This window comes from Botryllus schlosseri, unplaced genomic scaffold, assembly GCF_051294905.1.
Source record: "Botryllus schlosseri isolate E-star unplaced genomic scaffold, Bs_hap1 Bs28a, whole genome shotgun sequence".
Classification (NCBI taxonomy): domain Eukaryota; kingdom Metazoa; phylum Chordata; class Ascidiacea; order Stolidobranchia; family Styelidae; genus Botryllus; species Botryllus schlosseri.
Genome location: NW_027648637.1, coordinates 22501 through 30000, shown reverse-complemented (window position 1 = coordinate 30000; position 7500 = coordinate 22501). Strand labels below are relative to the sequence as shown.

General features: G+C 58.8%; 3 non-coding genes across 3 annotated transcripts in view; all 3 read right to left on the bottom strand.

The window, feature by feature from the left end:
• Positions 1–1159, bottom strand: part of LOC145459912 (large subunit ribosomal RNA) — a 3726-nt gene extending 2567 nt beyond the window's left edge. The window contains exon 1 of the ribosomal RNA XR_013921596.1: positions 1–1159. This exon is cut by the window's left edge and continues 2567 nt beyond it. This is a non-coding gene — a ribosomal RNA (large subunit ribosomal RNA).
• A 282-nt stretch (positions 1160–1441) lies between these two features.
• LOC145459954 (5.8S ribosomal RNA) lies at positions 1442–1595 on the bottom strand. Its single transcript, XR_013921635.1, has one exon. It is a non-coding gene; the product is annotated as a 5.8S ribosomal RNA (ribosomal RNA).
• A 324-nt stretch (positions 1596–1919) lies between these two features.
• On the bottom strand, positions 1920–3743 carry LOC145459960 (small subunit ribosomal RNA). Its single transcript, XR_013921640.1, has one exon. It is a non-coding gene; the product is annotated as a small subunit ribosomal RNA (ribosomal RNA).
• Positions 3744–7500: the final 3757 nt, after the last annotated feature.

The following is a 7500-nucleotide window of genomic DNA, read 5'->3' as shown; positions in this document are numbered from 1 at the left end:
GACGGTTCGATTAGTCTTTCGCCCCTATACCCAGGTAGGACGATCAATTTGCACGTTAGAATCGCTACGGTCCTCCACCAGAGTTTCCTCTGGCTTCGACCTTCCCAGGCATAGTTCACCATCTTTCGGGTCCCAACGGGAACGCTCTCGCTCGGCCGCCCCGACTGCGCGGCGGCGGTCGGCCGGTCGTGCTCGCGGCCCCGCGCGGGGGCCGGATCCGACCTCGCGCGTCCGTGACGCGCTTCAGTTTCCTTTCGCTCTCGGGTCTCGTACCGCCAGACAACTCGCGCTCGCGTTAGACTCCTTGGTCCGTGTTTCAAGACGGGTCGGGAAGGTGGCCGACACGACCGCAGACCCCGTGCGCGAGGCGAACGCCCGACCCCGACGACGCGGCCGCCGCCGGCACCGCGAACGGTACCGCCGACGCCCGACGCCCGACGGGGCCGCGCGAACGCCCGCCGCCTCCGGAGAGGCGGCGCGCGCGGCGCCGTCACCTCGGCCCCCGGCCGGCGTTCCGCGCGCCCGGCTGTAACACCGCCGCCCGCGAGGGCGACGGCCACCTTCCGAGCGCGCTTCTCTCCGACCGCGAGCCGGTCGCGGCCCGCCCGCGCGGCTAGTGCGCCGGTGCGTCACGCGCGCCCCGACGAGGACGGGGCTCGCGCCTCCGCCCGTCGCCGCGACGCGCCTCCGCGCCCGACTGAAAGCCGCCCGGGCCCGGACGGGCCCTCCCGTTTACCTCTCGACGGTTTCACGTACTTTTGAACTCTCTCTTCAAAGTGCTTTTCAACTTTCCCTCACGGTACTTGTTCGCTATCGGTCTCGCGACCGTATTCAGTCTTAGATGGAGTTTACCACCCGCTTCAGGCTGCATTCTCAAACAACCCGACTCCGGGAAGAGCCTTAGCGGCGGCGGCGCGCGCCCTCGCGGGCCTGACACCCTCGCGGGGGAGAGGCCTCGATCAGAAGGACTTCGGCGCCCGCCGGCCGTCGCAGGGGCTCTTCCTTACGTCACATTCCGGCGCGCTTCGAGAACGCGCGGGTTCGACGCTGGACAGATCCCGCTTCACTCGCCGTTACTCGGGGAATCCCCGTTGGTTTCTTTTCCACCGCTTAATAATATGCTTAAATTCAGCGGGTAGCCTCGCCTGAACTCAGGTCGAAGTCGTACCTCTGCCGGCGCCTCGTCGGCCGCCGGTCACCGCCGCGCGCCTCGCCGGGAGCCGCACCGCCCAAAGCCGCGCCGCGCTCCGACCGCCAGTACCGCGCCCGGAGGCGCGATCGCAACGGCGGCCGAGTCGCGGAGCGACCGGGTCCGGCCCCGACGCGGGCGCGCGCCGGTCCACCTCGGAGCGACGGGCCTCGCGGCCCGACGCCCAAACTCCCAGGCTTGTCTCGGCCGCGGGCGGCTCCTACCAAAGCCGCCTCGCGCATCGCGTCACGCCGACCCTGAGGCAGACGCGGCGCCGGGATTTGCCCGACGCCGCAATTTGCGTTCGGAATATCGACGTTCAATGTGTTCTGCAATTCACATTACTTCTCGCACTTAGCTGCGTCCTTCATCGACTCGCGAGCCTAGTGATCCACCGTCGAGAGTCGTACTCTCTTTGCTCTTAGGACAACTCCGCATCGCTTCGCTCACCACGGTTTTTCGCGGGGCCTAGCAGCCCCTTCGGCGCCGGCTCGCTCGAGGCCGACGCCGCCGAGGGAACCGACCTAGAGGCGTTCGGTCTCGGTCCCTCTCCGAAGGCGGGCCCCGACGACGGCCATCCCCGGCCCGCCGTCGAGCGCCCGCCCTTCTCTGTCACGACGGTCTCGTTCACGACGAGCGGCGCCCAAGCGCGGGGCGCCGCGACGCCGAGTCCTCGCGGACACGGCGCCAGATCAAAAAGCAACGGGGCCTCGCACCCCACGGACAACGATAATGATCCTTCCGCAGGTTCACCTACGGAAACCTTGTTACGACTTTTACTTCCTCTAAACGATCAAGTTCGGTCGTCTTCCCGGCGCACCGCCGCGCCCGTCGCCGGGCACGCGACGGGGCCGGTCCGAGGATCTCACTAAACCGTTCAATCGGTAGTAGCGACGGGCGGTGTGTACAAAGGGCAGGGACGTAATCAACGCGAGCTGATGACTCGCGCTTACTGGGAATTCCTCGTTCGAGGGCAACAATTGCAAGGCCCTATCCCAATCACGGACGGGGTTCAACGGGTTACCCGGACCTCTCGGCCCGGGCGCACTCGCTGATCCGTCCAGTGTAGCGCGCGTGCGGCCCCGAACATCTAAGGGCATCACAGACCTGTTATTGCTCGATCTCGTGTGGCTAAACGCCACTAGTCCCTCTAAGAAGTTGGACGCCGACCGCCGAGGGTCGCGTAACTATTTAGCATGCCAGAGTCTCGTTCGTTATCGGAATTAACCAGACAAATCGCTCCACCAACTAAGAACGGCCATGCACCACCACCCACAGAATCAAGAAAGAGCTGTCAATCTGTCAATCCTTCCCGTGTCCGGGCCGGGTGAGTTTCCCCGTGTTGAGTCAAATTAAGCCGCAGGCTCCACTCCTGGTGGTGCCCTTCCGTCAATTCCTTTAAGTTTCAGCTTTGCAACCATACTTCCCCCGGAACCCAAAGACTTTGGTTTCCCGGAGGCTGCCGGCGAGGTCGTCATGGTAACGCCCGCCGATCGCCAGTTGGCATCGTTTATAGTCAGAACTAGGACGGTATCTGATCGTCTTCGAACCTCTGACTTTCGCTCTTGATTAAAGAAAACGTTCTTGGCGAACGCTTTCGCAGCTGCTCGTCTTCCGCCGGTCCAAGAATTTCACCTCTGACGGCAGAGTACGGACGCCCCCGGCCGTCCCTCTTAATCATTACCTCGCTCCCGCGAACGCCAACGAAACGAGACCGAGGTCCTATTCCGTTATTCCATGCGACACTATGCAGGCGGGCGGCCTGCTTTGAACACTCTAATTTTTTCAAAGTAAACTCGTCGGCCCGACCCCCGGCACCCGGTCAAGAGCACCGCGGGCGGCGCCGACAGGCGGAACCCGCGACGCCGGTGCACGCCCTGCGACGGACCGGCGCCGCGCGCTCTACATCCAACTACGAGCTTTTCAACCGCAACAACTTTAGCATACACTTTCGGAGCTGGAATTACCGCGGCTGCTGGCACCAGACTTGCCCTCCGATGGATACTCGACAAGAGTTTTAGAATGTACTCATTCCGATTGCGGGGCCTCGTTAGAGTCCCGCATCGTTATTTTTCGTCACTACCTCCCCGTGTCGGGAATGGGTAATTTGCGCGCCTGCTGCCTTCCTTGGATGTGGTAGCCGTTTCTCAGGCTCCCTCTCCGGAATCGAACCCTGATTCCCCGTCACCCGTTATCACAAAGGTAAGCCCGTAGCCTACCTTCGAAAGTTGATAGGTCAGACACTTGAATGGTAGGTCGCCGCCGCGAAGGCGTGCGATCCGCGTGGTTATCCAGAGTCATCGAAAGAGACGGGCCCTCGCGGGCCCGGTCGGGTTCGAACCAATAAAAGCGCGCCTCCCGGAGTCGGCGCTCGGTCGCATGTATTAGCTCTGGAATTGCCACAGTTATCCACGTTAGCTCTCGCAAGGACCAAATAAACCAAGACTGATTTAATGAGCCGTTCGCAGTTTCACTTTACGTTCAGTTCGTACTTACACCTGCATGGCTTAATCTTTGAGACAAGCATATCACTACTGGCAGGATCAACCAGATATCTCTCGCGCACTGCGAGGCCCGCCCCTGGGCCGGGGGTCGGGCGTCGGGACCAAGGTGGTGCCGCCGTTCGTCGGCACCGGCGCCGCCGCTCTACGGCGCCCGTCGCTTTCGCTCTCTCGATCGTCGGACCGTTCTCGGGTCGCCCGCCGTCGTCTCGTGGGACGCGGACGCCCGCCGTTCACCGCTTAATAGAATCACTCGCGCTCGGAACCGAATCCGAGACGGACGCGAGGCCTGCCGCCGGGGCTCGGGCGCTGCTCTGCCGCGACGCGATGCACGGATAAGCGCCCGGAGCCGCCGCGGCGGACCGAGGACGTCGTGTTTGTATAGCGGGCCGTCCCGCTCTTTCGTTCGTTCCCGGAGGCAAGGGCCGCGAGGCCCAGCGGTTCACGAGGCATTTGTCGGACCAAGGTTTCTCGACGGCCGATTCACTCCTCGGCGACGCCGCGACGCTACGTAGGAAGGGTCTGGGCCGCGAGGCCCGAAAGACAACGCGCCGCGTCCGCGCTGCATTTATTGAGTCCGCTATCCGGTATGCCTCATGGCTGTATGACAGGTGTAGGGTCACTATCATCCATATCCCGCCGTCTACGGCATACCGGGCAAGCTCGCTCTATGCAGCGCTTGGCGACACGCAACGTTTGAACCCGCGACTCGAGGTGCTCCGACCCGTGATTAGTGCTTGCTTCGCACCCCCATATGCTTTCGCTCCAACCGGTGACGACGGATCAGTTCCGCCGCGCCGGGCGCATCCTCTCGCCGGCAGATTCAACGTTTCGCGCCCGGCCTCCCGTCAGGCGCCGGGCGCGCGCCCCTTCCTATATTAGTTTTTTTTCGGAAACCCTGGTGACTTTTTTCTACTTAGTCGTTTTTCAGGGTCGCACCCGGGCCGGGGGGCCGGAAAATTTTCGCCGGCCAGAAAAATTTTTTTTCCCGAAAAATAAAATTTTTTTTCCGAAAAAATAAAAAATAATTAAAAAAAAAACTTTTCGAAAAAGCCTCCCACGGGACCCCTCACACGAAGTTTGGGGCCGATCCGACCAAGTATAGGCGTTTCGCCGTGTTAAGGTATGGGCCCTGTGTTAAGGTATGGGCGAGGTCGAAAAACGACTAAGTCCGAAAATTTCCTCGGAAAAAGTTGAACTTTTTTGCCGGCCAAAAGTCACCCATGAGAGGCCCCACACGAAGTTTGGAGCCGATCCGAGCAAGTCTGGCGCGCCCGCCTATGTTAAGGTATGGGCCCCATGTTAATGTACGGGCGAGGTCGAAAAACGACTAAGTCCGAAAATTTCCTCGGAAAAAGTTGAACTTTTTTGCCGGCCAAAAGTCACCCATGAGAGGCCCCACACGAAGTTTGGAGCCGATCCGAGCAAGTCTGGCGCGCCCGCCTATGTTAAGGTATGGGCCCCATGTTAATGTACGGGCGAGGTCGAAAAACGACTAAGTCCGAAAATTTCCTCGGAAAAAGTTGAACTTTTTTGCCGGCCAAAAGTCACCCATGAGAGGCCCCACACGAAGTTTGGAGCCGATCCGAGCAAGTCTGGCGCGCCCGCCTATGTTAAGGTATGGGCCCCATGTTAATGTACGGGCGAGGTCGAAAAACGACTAAGTCCGAAAATTTCCTCGGAAAAAGTTGAACTTTTTTGCCGGCCAAAAGTCACCCATGAGAGGCCCCACACGAAGTTTGGAGCCGATCCGAGCAAGTCTGGCGCGCCCGCCTATGTTAAGGTATGGGCCCCATGTTAATGTACGGGCGAGGTCGAAAAACGACTAAGTCCGAAAATTTCCTCGGAAAAAGTCGATCTTTTCCGCCGGCCAAAAGTCATCCATAAGAGGCCCCACACGAAGTTTGGAGTCGATCGGACCGAGTCCGGCCGACCTACCGTAGGCCCCCATGTTAAAGTATGGGCGAGGTCGAAAAACGACTAAGTCCGAAATTTTCCTCGGAAAAAGTCGAACTTTTTTGCCGGCCAAAAGTCATCCGTAAGACCCCGCACACGAAGTTTGGAACCGATCCGACCAAGTATAGGCGGTCCGCCCATGTTACGGTATGGGCCCTATGTTAATGCATGGGCGAGGTCGAAAAACGACTAAGTCCGAAAATCGTGAAAAAGTTAAAGTCCGAAAAAAAATTTTTTCGCCTAAAAACCACACGGGCGCGTTCCCCGCACTGTTTGAAGACGCCCCGCGAAGGAATTATCCCGATCCGACAAACGGCTCGGCCTCCAGAGCCGGTCAAAGGTCCGATTTTGGCGCGCTTTAACCGGAGATATCTCGGCTCCGGGTGGTCCGAATTCGATAATTTTTTTTTCCCGGATTCGTCTCGCTGCGCCGCTTCCAACGAGGGGTCCCGCGTGGGTCTGGCCCGAACAGGAGCCGAGCTATTCGCGAAAAACTCGTATCTCGGCTCCTGTGCGTCCTAGAGCTACGGGGATAGTCGAAATGGACTCCTGACGCCAAAGCGAGGGTGAAAATTTTTCTTTCTCGTACGGCCTCCCAGCGCCCGGAAAACGGTGTATTCGCGATCTACGGGCTCCCACGAGTCCGCCGATGTGCGGGAAATCGGAATCGGAGAAAAAAAAATTTCGACAATACTCGGATTTTTTCTAAGTCCGAACCCCCGGAAAAACGACTAAGTCCGAAATTTTCCTCGGCAAAAGTTGATTTTTTTCGCCGGCCAAAAGTCATCCATAAGAGCCCGCACACGAAGTTTGGAACCGATCCGAGCGAGTCCGGCCGACCTACCGTAGGCCCCCATGTTAAGGTATGGGCGAGGTCGAAAAACGACCAAGTCCGAAATCTTCCTCGGAAAAAGTCGATCTTTTTTGCCGGCCAAAAGTCACCCATGAGAGGCCCCACACGAAGTTTGGAGCCGATCCGAGCAAGTCTGGCGCGCCCGCCTATGTTAAGGTATGGGCCCTGTGTTAGGGTATGGGCGAGGTCGAAAAACGACCAAGTCCGAAAATTTCCTCGGGAAAAGTTGATTTTTTTTGCCGGCCAAAAGCCCGCCTAGAGACCCCGCACACGAAGTTTGGAACCGATCCGAGCAAGTCTGGCGCGCCCGCCCATGTTAATGTATGGGCGAGGTCGAAAAACGACTAAGTCCGAAATCTTCCTCGGAAAAAGTTGATTTTTTTTGCCGGCCAAAAGTATCCCTAGAGACCCCGCACACGAAGTTTGGAACCGATCCGAGCAAGTATGGGCGGTCCGCCCATGTTACGGTATGGGCCCCCATGTTATAGCATAGGCCCTATGTTAAAGTATGGGGGAGGTCGAAAAACGACAAAGTCCGAAATCTTCCTCGGAAAAAGTTGATTTTTTTTGCCGGCCAAAAGCCCGCCTAGAGACCCCGCACACGAAGTTTGGAACCGATCCGAGCAAGTCTGGCGCGCCCGCCTATGTTAAGGTATGGGCCCCATGTTAATGTACGGGCGAGGTCGAAAAACGACTAAGTCCGAAATTTTCCTCGAAAAAAGTTGAACTTTTTTGCCGGCCAAAAGCCCGCCTAGAGACCCCGCACACGAAGTTTGGAACCGATCCGAGCAAGTATAGGCGGTCCGCCCATGTTACGGTATGGGCCCCCATGTTATAGCATAGGCCCTATGTTAAAGTATGGGGGAGGTCGAAAAACGACAAAGTCCGAAATCTTCCTCGGAAAAAGTTGATTTTTTTTGCCGGCCAAAAGCCCGCCTAGAGACCCCGCACACGAAGTTTGGAACCGATCCGAGCAAGTCTGGCGCGCCCGCCTATGTTAA